This window comes from Chelonia mydas, chromosome 4 (genome assembly GCF_015237465.2).
Source record: "Chelonia mydas isolate rCheMyd1 chromosome 4, rCheMyd1.pri.v2, whole genome shotgun sequence".
Lineage (NCBI taxonomy): Eukaryota > Metazoa > Chordata > Testudines > Cheloniidae > Chelonia > Chelonia mydas.
Window position 1 is genome coordinate 30,908,016 of NC_057852.1, and position 19,648 is coordinate 30,927,663.

The 19,648-nt window shown below is 40.7% G+C and overlaps 1 protein-coding gene and 1 long non-coding RNA gene across 2 annotated transcripts in view; one reads left to right on the forward strand and one right to left on the reverse strand.

Annotated features, from left to right (window-relative positions):
- The window catches only part of TACR3 (tachykinin receptor 3), a 67,224-nt gene that overhangs the window by 46,141 nt on the left and 1,435 nt on the right, over positions 1-19,648 (reverse strand). The gene's annotated exons all lie outside the window — the stretch shown is intronic.
- LOC122465513 overlaps positions 10,753-19,648 on the forward strand; it is an 84,049-nt gene continuing 75,153 nt past the window's right edge. The window contains exon 1 of the long non-coding RNA XR_006290429.1: positions 10,753-11,271. This is a non-coding gene — a long non-coding RNA (uncharacterized LOC122465513). The remainder of the gene's footprint in view (positions 11,272-19,648) is intronic.

Genomic DNA, 19,648 nt, shown 5'->3' on the forward strand with positions numbered 1-19,648 from the left:
GTCCCCTGCATTGGTATTTGGATTGACTGGTAATTAAGAAACTCAAGGATAGAGGGGCAAGAATCCTAACGGTGGATGGATCTAGTTAAAAACACTGCAGTAAAGAATCCTCCAGGAGATGCCTGGGAACAGCAATACAAGCTCGCGACCTGGAGGTATCTAAGACATTTTCTAAATGACCAAAATAACTCCTTAACCTTTGCATTGTTTTATGTCCACCTACAACAGACACATGCAACCCTCGCCCTGCAAACCCTTGCTCATGAGAATAATCCATACTCAAGCAATTTAGTGTGTTTGATTTCATGGGACTACTCTAGTGAGCAAGGGCTACCCACATGAGTAACAGTTTCCAGGACTGTGCCCTTGGATGTTGAACTACTGTTGCTGCCTGGTTTTTATGGCCAAAATTATCAAAAGCATCTGATGATTTTGGGAGCCCAACTTGAAAGACTCTAAAATGGCTTCGAAATACACTTCAAAATCTTTCGTCATATGAATGAGCTAGTATAAAAAGGGTCACACTTTATGTTAAGTGATCATTTGTAAAAGGTTAATACATGATTAAAACATCATTGAATCATTTAACTGATAAAATACTTTTGATTGACTTGACGTAATTTATCTGGTTTTTAGCTATAACTACTGAGCAAACATCTATGAATTGCGATTAACCTTTCAAAATTATTTATAGATGTACCATTAGTATAAAGTGAGACCATAAAATGTAAACAAAAAAGGAGCCTCCCTCCATGACAATGGAATTCTCAGGATGATTCAAATTATTGTTAGTGTGTGTAAATGTACACATTTATGCAGTTGAGCTTGATGCCCTAGAGCAGGGTGAATGTATCAGACAAGTAACAAAGTACAAATTATAAGCAGCCTGGCTTTCAAAGATGATGAGCACCTGTAGTGGGAGGCCATAAACACAAAGAGCCATGTTTTAAACAGCAACTAGAGGATGCCCTAGCCTGGAATTTCTACATTTATTAAGCTCCCTGCTGCAACACATCCTCTGGTAACTCTGGAGGACCAGAAACTTTATTAACACTCATGTCCCTTTATTTATAATAAATTCAAATATAATTATAAAGCCATGTATATACCCTCAACAGTTCAAAATAAACTACAAATTCCTTAAAACTATTTACACGATTATGTCCTCTTATCAATTGCATTTAAATAGTACTGAGCAGTATTCTAAGGATCAAGCCTTTGAGGAGGTTTGATCAGTCTTCCAGAGTGTGTTCTCACTTCTATTGAGTTTGTGCATGGTGTTCTCTCTGGAGGGGGCTCACTTCCTGATAAAATACTCACAGGACCCAGATCCTCTCTTTGTTGTGTTGAAAAATGTTAAAGATGAACCTGATTTCACCAGAGAAGGCCTCTTTGGAGTCTCCACGAGGAAAGAATTATAACGTTCAAAAACCAGTCAGAGAACACTTCAATCTCTTTGGTCACTCGATTACAGACCTAAAAGTGGCAATTCTTCAACAAAAAGACTTCAAAAACAGACTCCAATGAGAGACTGCTGAATTGGAATTAATTTGCAAACTGGATACAATTAACTTAGGCTTGAATAAAGACTGGGAGTGGATGTGTCATTACACAAAGTAAAAAAACTATTTCCCTGTGTTTATTTCCCCCCCTACTGTTCCTCAGACATTTTTGTCAACTGCTGGAAATAGCCCACCTTGATTATCACCACAAAAAGTTTTTCCCCCTTTCCCCCCCTGCTCTCCTGCTGGTAATAGCTCACCTTACCTGATCACTCTTGTTACAGTGTGTATGGTAACACCCATTGTTTCATGTTCTCTGTGTATATAAATCTCCCCACTGTATTTTCCACTGCATGCATCTGACGAAGTGAGCTGTAGCTCATGAAAGCTTATGTTCAAATAAATTTGTTAGTCTCTAAGGTGCCACAAGTACTCCTTTTCTTTTTATTCAATATAATGTTACTAGCTGGTGACAATTAGCAAGTGAGATTGCACTCTGACACCAATTAGTTCTTCTGGAGAAGGCTGACTGGGGTAGTTGAAGTTAATTACCTAATTAATTGAGGAGGCTGGGTGAGTTAAAGAGCCAATTAGCCCATCAGCTCAAGACTGATAAGAAGGGTAGGGAAGGAAGTGAGGGAGAGAAGAATTAGGCTTGCTGAGCCCAGTCTCACTGACATCTCTGGAAAGGGAGATCTCTGGTTCTCTCAGGCCCTGGGGAAAGGGCTGGAAACACAGGGGACACTACACAGCATTACTGCACAGGACCATAAAGGTGTTAGTGGAGGGAACATAAATAAACAGCATGGTGTGGATACACGGTCACTGGAGTTAGTCATTTATGTGATGCTAGAAGACAGGAGCAGAGTGCACCCTACTACATAGCCCCACATAGAATCTTATTTGGTCTTTGCAGATCTCCATCCTGGAATCAATTATTATCTTTTTTGGAAATCCAGTTACTGCTGCCCCTGTATCAATTTTAAATTCACGGTTTCAACCATTTTTATTCATGCTTGTGCACCCAGGTGTTCTCTGTTCTATTAAGAATATAGTCTCTAGAAGTAAGCATTCACTGTTATCTGATAACACCCCCTCATCTATCGTTTCCACTACTCTTGGCGATCTGCATGCTATTGCACAGTGTCCGATTTTGTGGCATCTCCTACCTTCTGCCTTGCTAGCTGGACGTAGTTGCAAGCTGTGTCTTGTCACATATTCTATAGCTTTTCTAAGCTTCCCTCCTATTAAGGTTCTTCGGTCTCCCACGCTCCAGTTGTGCACTGTTCTTATGGTGTACATTTGGTCTGATTGCTCCTTTCACATTTGGGGCTTTCTCTCATTACTGTGTCAGTTTTGTCTGAAGCAGTTTCCCATATACTGTTAGTATGCAAGTCACAAAGCTGTTTCTTTACGGCTTCTTGGATTCTTACTTTTGGTAGTGTGAGATCTGAGTCTAACTGAAGCTGTACTGATCAACTGGTGTCTCTTATTAGTTCTGCTAGTTTATATTCAAATGTTCAGCAAGACTATGAACTGCAGTAATAAAAGTCTGAGACTTTTCCCTTGAGGCTGGCACCTCCTACTAAATTTGCCCTTTCATATGTAATATTCTGTCTGCCTATGAAATGGGTATCAAAAGCCTCTTTCACTTTGGAGTATTTCATCTTTTCCTCATAAAAAGATAACATCAAAATGGCCATACTGGGTCAGACCAATTGCCCATCTAGTCCAGAATCCTGTCTTCCGACAGTGGCTGGTGCCAGATGCTTCTGAGGGAATGAACAGAACAGGGCAATTTATTGAGTGTCCAGTCCCAGTTTCTGGCAGTCAGAGGCTTAGGGACACCTAGAGCATGGGTTCATGAAGGATGGACCTATCCCCTGTCAACCCACTTATATTTTGACCTTCACAATGTGCCGTGGCAATGAGTTCCACAGGTTGATTGTGTATTGCCTGAAGAAGTACTTTCTTATGTTTGTGTTAAACCTGCTGCCTGTTAATTTCATTGGATGACCCCTAGTTCTTGGGTTATGTGAATAGGGAAATAACACTTCCTACTTTATTTTCTCCAGGACATTCATGATTTTATAGACATCTCTCATATCCCCCCCTTAGTTGTCTCTTTTCTAAGCTGAACAGTCCCAGTCTTTTTAAGCTCTCCTCAGATGGAAGTTGTTCCCTATTCCTAATGATTTTTGTTGCCCTTCTCTGTACCAGTTCCAACTCTAATACACCTTTTTTCAGATTGGGCAACCAGAACTGCATGCAGTTTTCTAGGTGTGGGCAAGCCATGGCTTTATATAGTGGCATTATGATCCTCCAATAGGGAGCAGCATGCACAGTATATCAGCAGCAGCATCACCCATGGCAAATATCAGGGCATTACATGGAATTCTTGTGCTTTCTCTATTAAAACAGAAGTCATCTAGAATTGCTCAAATCTATGGATCTCAGCTGTCTGAGTTGCCAAAATCAGACTTCTCTCACAGACCCATTTGTACTATGGGCTCCATTGCTGTGCTGAGACAAGGCTCTGCTTCCGTCCTGCTGTAGCTTTCACAAGTCTCTTCCCTGATTTTCCATTTTCACGGCTTTGGCAGTGTAGGGTGGGGGGGTCTCATCTTTCCTTTACTCTGTCTTTAGAGAGAGGGATTCATTCACTTCTGAAACCATGTAGTATAAGGACATAGACACAAAGATCCATGCTTTAAGCAGCACTTAGAGAACTCCCTAACCAGGAAGTTCCTATGTTTAAACTCCCTGATGCACCACATCTTGGTCCTCTCTGGTAACTATGGAAGACCAGCAACTCTATTGCTATCCATAAATCCCACAGAGGTCCATGCCAGCTGTAGATGGTCAGCGCCTTTGAAATATAGGCTCCTTCTCTTCTGGTGCTTAAACGTGGATTTAGGACCCACACTTTTGACACCAATTGGCTCAATCTCTGTCCAAAAGCAAAAGCGAGTTTAATACAAAACATCTACCATAAACTAGGAGATAAACACGGAGTGTTTGGCAGGTGAGTTACTTTACTTTTTCAGGAGGAGGACTGGAAACGTTCACATTTGAAATCATATTCTTTTCTTTAGGCAAAAATATAACACACATGTGCATTGTCAGTAGAAAATGGCATAGTGTCAGCTTCTGGCTGGCAGATCCTTGAGAAGCACATGGACATAACTGAACTGGAAAAAAAGTATTCAGGAAGAAAAGCCCCAGGATTCTGCATCCTTGTTCCAAGAATACAGAAATGTATCAACCTGGAGTGAAATATGTGGAAAATCCAAAATAAGCCTTGTAATTGTTACCATTATACTGTAAGTGAAGTTACTGAGAAAATGAAATTTGAGACACACTGTCAGATTTGAATTTCTTAGGTCAGCATTTGGTTTGAACTTGTCAGATATTTCCTGCTTCAGATAGGGAAATTTGGGGGGAGGGACTATTGTAAACATTGTTTATATATCTGGAAAGATTGGCAGGGCAACCTCACTTTCCTCGCTACATGTAATAAAGTAGATATAAAAACAGTCTTGTTCAATGCAAAACAAAGAAGAAAACAAATAATATTGTTTGTGCCCAGACTATCTATCTAGTTATCAATGAATCTGTTTGCAGGCACATTCTGAGTTCACAAAGTTCACGTAGAGTAAGACACCTAATCTTTCTCCTGTGTCTTAGATTGGCTGACCCATGTCGGGGGGGTGGAGATCAGCAGAAGCTTATTTCTCTTGTTTTCAGAGAGAGAACACTATTACCCACCCCCCAAAATCATGAGCTTTTTTACAACAACAAAAATACATGTGATGTTCTTTTGTGTTTTTTGCCTTTTGATATTTGGACTCACATTTGTTTTTCTCTGCAACTATTAGGGCTAGAAATTTTAATTTTAAATGAAACCTGAGATACTCATATACTCACAAGACGGGGCTATAAGAAAAACACCAAATATCATGAGACTCACAATAAAATTGCTACACAGACAGGGAGAAGCTGGTTTTCATCTGAGCTCTCTGATCTAATTGGCAAATCAGGGAAAAAAGCCCACAAAGCCCCACAACATTTTATACCAGTGTCTGTCTCTGGCACACAGTGACCTTGGCTAGCACAATATTATTAGTATTAATTCCATCAGTTAGTGCAAAGCAACAGTGTTTGTTTCATCAATGTAGAGATCAAGGCAATTATATATTTTTGTACAATTGTGTTACACTAGGGGCAAATAAAGTTAATTACCCATAAACTGCATCTTGAAAATAGCATGTTTTGGAAACAGCAGCTTCCCCCCATCCATCTCTTTGGAATGTCACTTTAGAGGACTCTAAAAGAAAATGTCTTCTTGCAAAATCCAAGAAGAGATAAATCCACTATCATATTTCTTACAGTTTAACAACAAAATATCTCTGACTACAATGTCCCAGCCCCATAATGCCTCTACATACAACATATTTGAATAAAAGATATAATGGAAGTCACAGTACTGCTTCTATGTACTCATATATGAATACAATTATGATGAAAGGTAACTAAAATTTGATTCCTAGCCCCTATCCACATTTATTCTTGCAAAAGATTTGTATATGGCTATTCTTTCTATACATAAACTTTGACTTCCCGTGGGCAGATGCGAGAAAGAGCATATGACATTTAGCTTAAAATAAACAAAAAGTGTGTTTTTACAATTTTTTGAACAGTGACAACATTTGCTACTTCCAAAACCTAGAGGGGACCTAGGCTCCCAATTTAATTTCTCTTCAGCTGCTTTAGACATACATTTTGCATTGTTTAAAGCAGGGGTTCTCAAACTTCATTGCACTGTGCCCTCCTTCGGACAACAAAAATTACTACAGAAACCCAGGAGCAGGGACCGAAGCCTGAGCCCGCCCGAGCTCTGCCACTCCAGGCAGGCGGCGCAAAGCCTGAGCCCCACTGCTGCGGGTGGGAGGGCCAAAGCCCAAGGGCTTCAGGCCCAGGCTTCGGCCCCTTGGGCTTCAGCTTCGGCCCCGGGTGGTGGAGCGTGGGCTTGGGCCCCAGCAAGTCTAACGGCACCCCTGGTGACTCCATTAAAACAGGGTCGCACTTTGGGGGTCCCAACCCACAGTATGAGAACCGCTGGTCTAAAGCAATAATAGGCAGTGCTATTTTGGCAGGAACAGGCAGGAACAGGTCCCAGGGATATATCTCTGTCCTCCTGAAAGAATGCTACAATAGGGTCAAATCCTATTTCCACGTACCAAATCCAAATAAGTGGCACAGAGCACTAATGCCAGGGTGGACAGGAAAGAATCCTTCCTTCTCTTGTTGGTAGGCTGTGGAGCATCGGAGCTGTTGCAACCTCCACGTTCACCCTACACAGGGATCTTGGCCAACAGATTTGTACAGTTGCAGACCTACTAGCCACATCTTGCTTTTTTTCCCTTGCTGCTGCTCAAACCTCCCTAGTTGCTATATAAAATGTACTGTCCCTGATGCACACTGGTGCAAGTGGTGTGTTCTCTGTGCAATGGAACCATGATGGTTCTGCAACTTTGGAAGCCATCTGTGCTTGTGCAGAAAGAGCAACTCTGCCTCACATCTTTTATGGCCCTGACTTGCTACTCCACAGCCATCGCCTATTTCTCAAGCTCCCCCTGCCAATGGCAGCAATGCTTAGACGATGTCATCATGTCCTGCACCAGCCTGACCCAATATCTTTCAGATCCAGCAGATGCAGTGGGTACATAGGTGACAAATACAAATGCATATTTTCATGGCACCTGCCTACCACATCACTTCTGCAACCATGCAGGTGCCATGCAACCTCTAGCAACTCTACATGTCTGAGGATTTTTAGGTACATGCACATAGCTGTGATCCATAGACACTTCCCTGGACCTCAGTTCACCACATTGTGAAATAAAAGGACAAAGTGTCCATATGAAATAGGTGATGCTTTAGAATGTAGCTCCCAATTTCATGCAAAGTTATACTACTTGAAAGGTGCTGGAGGTGAGTTTGGCAGGAAGCAGCAATAGCTGGCAAGGGTTCATTGCACATACATGCCTCAAGTGGTTTGTCAGGAGTAGAATTCAAGCAGAGATAGATATCAACAGGGAGTCTATTAAAAATGAAAAGCTCTGTTCTATATGCAAAACTGCTTGTTTCAGAATTTCTAATGACTAATACCTTTTAAGGGGATTAAATGATAATCTGTTATAACAACCTAAGTTTCAACACCATATGTTTAATAGCTTGATGGGTCTGATTTCAACCCATAAAATCAAGGTATAACTTAAGAGTTCAGGGACTGAGATTTAAAATGACAGCATCATAACTAGTGCCACATGTCTGACATTTGCTTTGGTACTAAATCAACATGTAAGACCCGCCATACGTTCAGTACTTGGATGCAATGGGAGAAGTACAGGCTAATGTAAAATAGATCTTTAAGCGAAAATGGGTATTTGTGAGGTTTTGAAATGAGTGACTTTTTCTGTGAGCAGGACAAAGAAATCAGTAAGGGTGGGATTTTTGTGGATGGGATTTTCAAAAACACTTGCTAGGTTAGAGCTGGTCAAAATTTTTCAGTTGAAACTTTTTTTTTTGGAAAATGGCTTTTTGACAAAATCAGAAATTTGTGAATACATTTGTTTTGGTTTTAAAATTTGGGGTTTTGGGGTGGGAGGGTTTATCATAAACCAAAAACTGAATATTTTACACTTCTTGGCAACTGAAAAGTGAATATGTTCTGGATTATTTAATTTTATTTTATATAATTAGAAAAAATAGATTTTTTTTTCCTGGTGCAGGTAGGAAGAATCTTTTCCCAACCAGCTCTAAGTTAAATCCCCAACTCCCATTGAAAGCCAGTGGGATTTGGGAATCCCTTTGATGCCTTTGAAAATCCCATCCTAAATGAACAATAACTTGTAAGTGAAGTGAAAACATTCCTAATTATATGGATGCAAACTTATAATTTGTCAGTTCATATGGGCCATATGCCTTCTAGATTAGTGTGTGAATTCCCCTCTATGCACCGAACGCCTGGACACATGATAGGGATGTTTGTCACCTCGGTGAACAGCAAAGGAAGAGGCCAGAAGCTGGGCAGGACAGGGCCATCTTCCTTTATCACCAATGGTAAATTAGAAGAAAGGATAATGCTGTTTCAAACTGTGTGAACATTTCCATTGAGCCCCCCACCACACTAGAGGCCACCCAGTGCAAGAGAAGTTACAGTTGCAGCTTTGGGCAGACCCTGGTAACATGGATTCTGAATTTTCCAACCCCAGACCAAAGACTCTGGGCTGAATTCTCTGCGTATCTCCACTGACTTCAGTGGAGTTACACAAGGGATGAATTTTGTCCATGATTTCCCTTTTTACAGAAACTCATCACTGGCTCCTTTAATTTCTCAATTGCATATTCTCTCCAGAAGTAGTTGGCTGGACAGTACAATAACCAGTTACATTCACAAGGCAACCTGGTTCTTTGACTGTGAAAATGTGTGTCACAGTGTCAGTTTTTTATAGCAGCCCTTGTTTAGAGTTGTATTTGGGCACACGTGAGTAGCATTAATGAGCTCTCTAATACAAACATTTAATCTACTTAATATAACTCATAACTGTTACAAGGTATTTCATTGTAGGTCTGTAACATATGAACTTGATGTGTGAAAAACACTTTAAAGGAGAGTTTTTTCAATATTTCAACTAAAAAGAGTGGGTCAGATCGTTAGCTGATGTACATGGGCACATGTCAACAGAGCTCTTCCATTTAAATCAGCTGAAAATCTGGCCCAATATTGTGAGGCTACTGCCCACTGGAGTCAACAGGAGTTCTTCCACTGCTTCAGTGGGATTTGGATCAGGCCCTTGGTCTCTTTGTCCAATTTAAAAATACAATCAAAAGTAAAGCAGCTACTCCCCCTCCCCAAATCAAAAATAAACAAGCAAAATAAAAAGCCCAATAATATTCTCCTTCCTTACACACACACACACACCAGCCCCTATCATGTCTCTCCTTACCCAAATGCCTGAGTAAATAGATGGGCCTGCCCTGAAGATCACTAAATCCTGGATATTCTGGACCAAGTGGGATAGCTAATGTTTAAGTTGAGGGCCCCTCATGGAACATTCTGTTGGCAGCTCTTTCTTTTGTACTGAGGGGGCTCCATCTGGAGTACCTCTGTGGGTTACAACGAATGTAATGTGGCATGGAGGGTAAGCCGGTTTCTAAAAGAGGCTGATCCTAAGCCTGGTTTAGACACATCACTTAATAAACAGGCTGCTGCAGTTCACCCCACCCACTCCTGGCTTCAGTTTCTGGGTTGTGTCTGTAAAGTTTCTAGAAATTTCCGCAGTCCCCACCATGAAGGAAGGTTGGAATAATCAGACTATTCACTTCTTCAGACAAATCCATTGATCGAGACTTTGCGGATGTTATGGTGGAAGCAAAGAACGCTGTTGTTGCTTCTCAGACAAGCATTGCAGAGAAGTTCAAAAAAGTCTTTATAATGCAATCTTAGGCAAAATTGAAATTGGATTGAAAATCTGATCTTTCAGGGACCTTGGCAGATAAAGCAGATTTCCTCTCTGATACTAAAGAGGAAATCTTTCTCTCACCCTCAGTTCTCAAAGATGAGGGAAAATTGAAGCTAGTTATGAAAAAGTGTCAATTTTCCTCACAAAAGAGCTGCAGTTTCCTTTGTGGTCTTATCTTTCATCCCAGGCTATTCTAATTTGCAATATGTCCTTGGTAATGTATTTACTTAGCCTTAATTTAATTCCTCAGATTAAACAACTTCCTTTTAAAATAGGAACACTACTCAGCAGGGTGCTGTTGAAAGAGTCTGGTAGAATCAGCCTTCCCAGCTCTGGAAGGGCTGAGGAGAGCTCTTTCTTCTCCTGACCCTCCTGATTCCACTATGCTTTATATGTTGTGTGTGCTTCATTATGTATGTATGCTAGAGATGGGCATAAAAGTATCATTCCCTAAACTTTGGGAGCAGTCAAAATCTGAACCTGGACTCAATACTGCGGCACATTTCTAGTGTAAATAGCTTATTTTAGCAACATTATTATATCCTATCTTTTATTTCCAGCCCCATCAGATAAATGCAAATCTCACGCAATTGTGAACAATTTTATTTGGAGCAGAATACCAATGTTGTGTAATTTACATCCCAACCTGTAGGAAAATTATGAAATTAAAGATTTAGGGTTATCTTAACTTTGGTTAAGGAAATATATGTGTTGTGAAGAAAGGCACTTGTTAGCAAATAGAAGAAAGGTCTTGAAAATAATAACTTATAAGGCCAGAAGAAATGAAGTAGGGAGGATGTCTGGTTCAAAGAATAACGAATGAGATAAGAGGAAGTTTCTAAAAGGAAGGCCTCTGCCTGAGAGGAAGAACTGCAGATGGTTTTAAATAAAACAAAGAGAATCTGTCTTAAAAGGAGCCATCATAGCCCTTCCCAACACACACACACGAGTGTTAAATCCTATGTGAACCCGGGTGCAATGGAAAAACTGTTGGCAGTAAGAAGGAGGGGAAAAAAGGCCTTGGGAAGAAATGAGGTTTTAAATCTTGTCTGGATCAAGACTGGAAATAAGGGTGAACTATCTCAAGTTGTTTTTTAGCGAAAGTCAGTAATTGGCAATGACATCACTTGTTTATTAAAGGGTATAAAAAGGAAACTCTTAAAGGGTTCATTACTAATACCTTCCTGATCACACCTGAGCGGACCAATATGGGTCTAAGCACTCCTGGGTTTAGCCTGTTGGTAAGTATCTTGGTCAAATGCTTATAAATGTTTTGTTACTGTATGGATGTAGTCAATTGCTTATTATTTAGGCTTTTTAGGCATGTTAGAGCAATTGTATAAGTACCATTTGGCCTTTGGATTTAATAAATAATTTGTTTAAATTAGTGTTTGGTTTCCATGTTAATATTAATAATTTTGAATATTATTAATAATTCCAAGGCAACCCAATTCCTGTTAAAGTTGATTGAATTCCCGTTGGCATCATTGGAAGTTGGACCAGAACCTTAAATATTGAATCCACATAAATCTTATTTAAATTACATAAAATTGTGAAAAATTTGATAGCTATAGGTGTTCATCAGCACCTCAGCCCTGCGGGGTCAAGGCTAGAATGTACAAAAATTATTTTGTGTGTATGTGAGAGAGACACAGAGATAGAGTGTGTGTGTGTGTATGTATGTGTGAGAGACAGAGTGTGTGTGTGAAAGAGAGACAGACACAGAAACAGTGAGTGTGTGTGTTTGTGTGATACAGAGACAGTATGTATGTGTATGAGACAGAGACAGGGTGTGTGTGTGCATGCATGTGTGTGAGAAACTGTGTGTGTGTGTGAGAGAGAGACACAGAGACAGAATGTGTGTATGTGTGTGAGAGAGACAGTGTGTATGTGTGTTGTGAGACAGAGTGGTGTGCGTATGTGTGTGAGAGAGTAACAGAGTGAGTGAACATGTGTGTGAGAGAGATTGTGTGTGCGCTGGCTGCTATGTTGGCAGGAGAGCGTCTCCCGCCAACATAGTGCTGTCCACACTTCTGCTGGTGTCACCTATTTTTTTCAAACCTCTTGTTGACAGAAGTTTTACTGACAAAAGTGCTAGTGTAAACATACTGTAAGACAACAATATGCCATGAAGTCAATTGGTGATGTAGAAGTACTGAAAATCAAACCGTGTGTCTCAGATTGGGCTCTCAAAAACTGACACAGTCAAAAGTAGAGGACATGTTTGAAAAAGAAGTCCTTGACTTCTCTATGCTTTACTGTCCCCATCTGTGAAATGGGGGAAAATGCTAATTGATCTCACTGGACGCTGGGAGGCCTAATCCATAAACTATTAATATTTGCAAAGTGGCTAGAGATATTCAGGTGGAATGGCACTATACAAGTAAATTTTTACAATGTGAATATTTTTGTTGCTGTGATAAAATCCGAGGAGGATAATATATTAAAGTGATATTCAAAGCAAGAAACCTATCTTTGACCTAGCTGAAAGAATTAACTATCTGGATACTCAGATATTCTCTGAATACAGATGTCAAAGTGCAGAGTTTTTTAGCTCCTCAAAGGAATAAGTCCAACAGGCAGACATGACAGAAAGGTAATTCATATGCACATGTAATGAGAGGAATGGGGCAAGGTATTGCTAACAGTCACAAAGAGAATTTGCATCCCAGATTTGTTAGCAGATCGCCTTCCTGAAAAAACCCCTCTGTACTGCAAATTTTGTTTTGGAGGGTTGGTATGTTTCAGAATATATAACTATGTTGAGTAGAGTCCATTTTGGGTCTGAACTTTTCGAAGCAGATGAAATGAAAAATAAAGATGGTTAAACATGGAAATATATGTGTGTGTAATATGCTATGATTAGACTTAAGATCAAACAAAGGTGAATCATGAATTGAATGCTTTGAAAATGCCAAAGTGGCAATGGGCTGGCTGTGTTACATATTGGGTCTATGGTATGAATCCAATGTTATCAATAAGGAAAAGGAAAATAAGGAATTGAGAGACCTTGAGAGACCCCCTTTACACATTACTGCTATCTGTGGAGAGCGCACCTTACCACATACAAAACTGTCCTGATATGAAGAATTCCAATTTCAGTCGGGTAACTTGCTGAGGTAGGGATGTAGCTACCCCTTCATTTAAGTCTGGAGCCTGAGAAGACTTTAGCATCTGCGGCTCCAGGATTAGGCGACTGATTTTTTTGATGCTGTTAGAGAGTCAATGACTCGTTTCAGGATGTGATGTGTTGGCCGCGCTGGCCACGCTATGAGGATTATGATATCAGTATTTTTTAGCAAAAGAAATGAGAGTCCAAGCTACTGCACATAGGAAGAAGCATATGGAACCAAACTTCCATATAAAATCAATCATGTATTCACTTCCATCAAGATGATTAATCTTAAAGTATAAAAAACTATGAAATCAAGGATTTTTTGTGTGTGTTTTCCCCCAAAGCAACCAGTAATCTTGAATGCACTGTTTAGGAGGAAGATTTTTCAGCAACCAGGCCTGTTGGGATACCATCACACCACCAGGAAGAGCTCTGCGTGGCTCGAAAACTAGTCTCTCTCACCAACAGAAGCTGGTCCAATAGAAGTTATTACCTCACTCACCTTGTCTCTGTAACGAAGGCAATACTGGTTTTGCCTAAAAGAAGGCTGTGGGATGGGCCTGATTATGAAAGGAGTAGGGATTTATTGGAAAGAAACAAGCTTTCCAATTTCCAAGAGAAACATCAAGCATAGACTATTTACATGGAGCAAACAAAGAGCTCAAACACTATGTAATTAGTTCACAAGCAAAGGCAGTGATGTATGGAACATTAATATGTTCAAATAGAGCGTTAGATAAATTTGCTCAGCAGGGGAAGGGTGACGCAATAGAGGAAAAAGAAAATATTGAGTAGAATACAAGAACACAAGACATGGGCACAGAGCTGCACTTTTAAGAGTTTCTTTTCTTAAAGTGAATGGAGTAGCTCAGTGGTAGAACAAATTAGTCACTTTCTGTTTAAAACAGTAATTTTATATTGTAGAAAATGTATTGGATTAATTGTTTCCTCTTTGTTGAAGAAAGGAGTGGTAATTAGGGCAATGGGATCTTTACATATTTTGCTTTGCAAAGAGGTTCCTGGCATCTACTGAACCCTGCAGTTTGGTTCTTGTGGGTTGGAGACAAATCACCCTTGGAGGCTCATTTGAAGCTCTGACAAAATGCCCCTTCCTATTCTAGACTGAACCCTTGTGCCAAAGGGACCCCTTACTACTCCCCAACAAGCCCTATAATGCCTCATGAATGGCCTGAGCTAAACCTTTTGAAATCAGCCAAAAGATTCCCACTGTTTCTTTTTTTTTTTTAATTAAGCCATAAGCCATCTAAAGGTCTAATGAAATACGTTATGGGGGTTGTAGGAGGGAGTGGTAGCAATGGAGCGTAATTCAGGGAAGGAGGGTCACTGGCTTCTAACTTTTGTAGTTACAGGCTCTGGCTAGTTTGAGGCTCAGTACAAGTATTTCACAGAGCTCAAGTCATAATTGCCTGCTTTCACATGAAATAGCATAGCCTTAGAGTGAGGGGATGTGCACCCCACACCAGCCCTGAGAGGCCAGTTAGGTTATCCTGCCTCACCTGAGAGAAGGAGGGCCAGAGTTAACTGAGAATGAAGCCCAGCTGGTAAAAGGGGTGGACAATAGTATAAAAACAGGAAGCTGAAAAACAGAGGGGGCTGCAGTGGAGGGAGGCTCTAGTCACTTCCTGGGATGGGGGTGGTTCAGTGACAAGAAGGAAGTCTAGGGGGAGCGTAAGGCCTGAGTGCCTATCCTCGAGTAAGCAGTCTGGTAAGAAGCTAGGAGGGGGTAAAATAGCCATTGGGAGCAGAGTAAGCTCCTGGGGCAAAATTGAGGTAGGGAGGCTTGGCAGGAAGGAGCCTAGGGATGAGTACTGAGGACCTTGATTACTAGTTATAGGTTCTCTAGGTTAGAACCCAGAGTAGCGGATGGGATGGGCTCCTTTGCTAGCTACTGATAGAGGCATTGACCCCTAAGCTAGGATTGAACGCTATCCGGAGACGGCCTTTGGACTCTTATCCTATGGGATTTTGTAACTTGAAAAGGGGTGTATTAAATCATGTCTGGTCTGGAGGGCTGAATTTTGGGGAGAGAGACCACTGTGGTAATGGAACAACTGTCAGTAGGGGATGCCATATGGGGAGAGAGCTGCTATGCCACACCTGCCCATGAGGAAGTGCTCTTGTGGTGAGTGAACCTCTTCATAAGTAGGCACGATGGTATGAGTTAAATACAAAGTAGAAACCTGAATCTCCAGACGAGGAAATTCAGAATGTAAGTTAAGATACTTATGTCAAACTTTGTGCATTCATTTCTCTGGAGGTCTTGTTTTGCTTTATCAGAAATATGAATAAGGTAGGAAAAAACAGTTTATATATATATATATATATATACACACACACACACCCTCTCTTTCCAATACCAGTGTCCTGCTTCTGATGCCAGTGTTGGCCCTCTGCTGAGTAGTAGCAAATTCTGGGACCTTGCATGTTGGTTTTCAAGTGAAGGAGAAATGAGTGATACAGAGTCTGGCTATTTCACAAATGTAACTTGCTGTGTGTGTGTGTGTGTGTGTGTGTGTATACACACACACACACACATATATATCCTGAAACAGAGGCATCACAAATAGCACACAAGCAAATCATTCTTCAGAAATCTTAGCCTATACTCCAGCACTTGGTTCCTGGAAAGCTACTCCAAATCCAGAGAGCACTCTCTATCTGCCACAGCTTCCTCCAAGGACTACTGCATATAAAAAGCTAATAACAATATGGCATTGCTTCAAAGAGCAAAAACTTCTTTGCAAACTAGGAAAAAGGACTTCTAATATGTGTAACATTGCTATCTGGTGACTCCTTACATACTAATGTGTTTATGAACCTTGGAAAAAGTGAGAGAATTATTACGGAAATGCTAACAGTATGTTAGTTGTGATTTTTTTTTAGGGTGTGTTAATAGTATAAATACACATGAAAAGAAAGAAATTAAAACCGAGATGCTACCTTTCATTATGCACATAAAATACCCAAAGCTTTTTATCCTGGGAGTCTTCAACATCCATGCTGATAATGCCTGCGGTGCTATGCTCCAAAACCTACCCATTTTCACTAGTATTGTCACAGTTAATTTCAAGGCCTAAACACATAGTAGTTCATAGGGTAAGCCTGATTTTTCTAGACTGGAAATGGGTATAGGGAACACGTATTAAACTACCCAACCCTTCCAGCATGACCACACCACCATCTCCTCCTCTATGCTGAGATCAGTGTAGCTGGTGGAATGGGGCCATTGGTCATCAATGAATTAGACCCAAAGATTAGAATTATTACGATCATTCACTAGGCCTGGTACCAGAGCATCCCCTTACTGCTTTACTCTTGGAACCTCAGAGTTTTTCCTCCCCAACCTGAAAGAGGGCAAGTAGAAATGAAAACTGGTAGTGGGAAACAGCAAATAAAGTCAGACTTCAACACACAGCCTCCTTACAAGCCTACATGATGGCTGTGGGAGAAAACTAGATGTTTTACGTCTTCTCTGTTAGAGGCTGCTAAATTTACACTTTGGACTGTGAATAACTTCATTAACCCAAAATGTCTTCCTCCTCAACTTCTGAACTCAGCACCTCCTTGCTGCAATGAACTATCAGCTTCACTGAGGAGATCACCTTACTCTGGGATGGCCTGTGTGGGTTCCAGTGACTTCATACTGAACACAGTATTGATAAAGCACATCCATCCAAGAACTTGACTTAGTCACGCAACAGAGAGTCCTAGAAATACTGAAGGAAATCCACATCACTTGAGACTTTGATCAATGCCCTTCTTGGTAGTTAATGACACCTGGGACAGTGAAGAATATCCTGTGGATACTAATGCATACAATCAATAAAACTTAGTTACGGGTATGCATTTTTGAGTCTCAGAACCTTGATTTTAATAGCTTCTAGTCATATTGGACATATACACTTCTGCAAAAGAAGCTGTTTGTTTAATGTCAGTCCTTGGGTAGCATTTCCCCCCAGTGTTTTAAATTTGATGCATTGGCATATGGTTCTTAAATATTTTTTTAACATTGTTTTCTTGACATGCTAATTATATTGTATTTTATTTCATGGCTGTTTCCTAAGTGCCCTGGCACACTACATGGAAGTGATTTATAAATAAAATAGCCATAAAGTAACATTTGCATTTCTATAGTGCCTTTCATGTGGCAAAATCAAGTATATAACAGACAGTAATGAACTAGCACAGCACCTCTGTGAGGTAGGCATGAGAAACGGATCACTTCACCCACTGCTGAAATGCATATGTGTCCAATGTGGAATGTGACACCTGTTTAACAGCACTTACACATCAATTTAAGACAGGAAGTGAAGAAATAATATATCCAATTGATGATGGTGGTGGTATTTAGATTGGCAGAATTTAATTGCTGGAGTTAAAACTTGACCAAGATACCAGAAGCAACATCCTGGCTCTGACAGTAAGTGTGAGATCTTTCATGAAAGCAAGCAGGAATCCAGCATTATATCTCTTCTCTAGGAAGTGACCTCTTTGAGAACAGTGTCCTGTGAAGGACATGCTACCTATCTGGGTTCTATGAGGGGTTGGGCCTTGGATCCTCCTTGGGATTCCCAGCTAAACTGTTTCCTTATGAGTCTGCAGGGATGTGCTGTAGAAGCAGGTGGGGAAGGGTTAAAAGATATGAAGCATGTGCATTTGGGTGTCTGGCCCAGCTGTTTAGGTATAAAAGAAGGCAGCAGTGGCTGCAGCTCTCCTGCTTGAGCCTCAGAAGGAGGAGATTTTTGTCTTAAAAGACTTTTGATAAACCCTGCGGAGAGCTGAATATTTGTTTTTTCCTGGGCAACAAAAGGACTCATTGAACAGTTGATTGCATGCCTCCTTCCACCAAGGGAAGACTGTGTGTTTTTCCTGGGTTCAGGTTCCTGTGGAGGAGGGAGATATCTTCTGTTGACAGCCCCTATTCTGATCTCTGAGCCCAGTCACTTGTTCTCAGAAATAAGTTGGAGGGAAGAATGGCACCTAACGAATTTCTAACACTGTGTGCCTTTCAACCTGTTAAAACCAAGCCAAACATTTCAGATACGTTTTAGGTCCATCATGTATGCTTTAGGCAGTGTGGAGCAGGGAGCAGGACAGGTGTTTTTTTTCACTCATTCTAGAAATACACCTATCTCTCTTCCTTGGGGGCTTTGTAACACAGGACAACTTCATCTTTGATTCCAATCTCCTAAAATAATCAGCAATATTTGGTGTAACACAATATGTCAATTTTTTTCTCACAAAAAAATGCAGACAAGGCATCTGGATAAATATGAATAAAATCTTAGGGCCAGATCCTCAGTACCCACTAAAGACTCTTTGGAGTACTGAGGACATTAAATTAGCCCTAAATGGGCAGCTGGGGAATCCTCAGCTGTCATAAGGATGGCACACCTGACTTTATTCCATCTGTTCTATGTCCCCTTCAGCAGAGGGGTGTGTGTTGGAGGTGAGGTAAAGTGAGTTGATAGCAGGAGTGAAGTCAGAGCACAGTGTACTCTTACAATTTGGGGCTGGTAGCATGGCCCTCACTAGCCCCAGGAGCAGAGGAAGTGGAAAGGTGGCTTAGAATCACTCTTCTGTCAGCCATACCTAGCATGAGTTCTTGCAGCTGAGAATTCAGCCTTCAGACTTACAATTTAGTAGAACTCACAAAGAAGTATTATGATCTTCTGCTCTGTAGGAATGCTGCTGCTGTCTTTGCACTTGTTTTTAAAGCTTCATATGACTGAACCTTTTTAAAAATTATCACCCCAAAGTTTCAGATTTTCTAGCAAGTGAAGTGAGCAAAACTACAGAACATGGTTTTAATAGCTTATGTACTCTCTTGCATTTAAAAAGTTATAAATGCACTGCAATAACAAACACGTAGTAAAGAGTCTTAGAAATAACTACACTACCTATTGCTCCAGTTCTGCATCTTAAAGCTACCAGTTTTTCTGAATGTAAACTAAATTGCTTAGGCTCATGAAGGAAGTGCTGAGTCTCCCTTTCAATATAGTGTATGTGAAAGTGATCAGGAAGAAGGGAGCACTTCCTAAGGGAAAGCCACAGACTGATCTTGCAAGAGTCAGGGAACAATCTAGTGAAACATTTTTGTGAGATTTGATGGTGTCGTCAATAGGAACCTCTGTATCATTCCTATCCCACTAGCATCAAGAACACCAGGATGAAGTTTTGTCCCTATTCTATTTTCTCTCATGATCACAGGCTTCCTTGCTCTGATTATTGAAAAGGAAATCATACACTTTATTAAAAACATAATACCTCCTGTAGCCACACGTACTGGCATACACAAATGACAATGTAAATATTTTCATTAGCTAAGATCAGGAGGGGCAAAGCTGAAAGAAGCTTCCTACTAGGGGAGTTACTGACAACAGAGTCTGAGGTTGCTGTCCCTCTGCTGAGGAAGTAAACTACAATTCATAGAATATCAGGGTTGGAAGGGACCTCAGAGGTAGATGCTTCTCTCGGATGTG